Here is a 255-nt window from a genome sequence, read left to right as displayed (position 1 = left end):
ATATATATATATATATATATATACCTATACATATATATACAAATGCGTATATATATATACACACACACACTCACATGCACACACACACATATACACACACACACACATACACACACACATACATACATGCATACATAAATACATACATACATACATATATATATATAAATAATATGGGTGGTTAATTCGCAATTTATACACACACACACACACACACACACACACACACATATATATACATATACATATATATAT

Source organism: Octopus bimaculoides, chromosome 12, assembly GCF_001194135.2.
Source record: "Octopus bimaculoides isolate UCB-OBI-ISO-001 chromosome 12, ASM119413v2, whole genome shotgun sequence".
Taxonomy (NCBI): Eukaryota; Metazoa; Mollusca; class Cephalopoda; order Octopoda; family Octopodidae; genus Octopus; species Octopus bimaculoides.
This window is presented reverse-complemented; position numbering follows the sequence as displayed.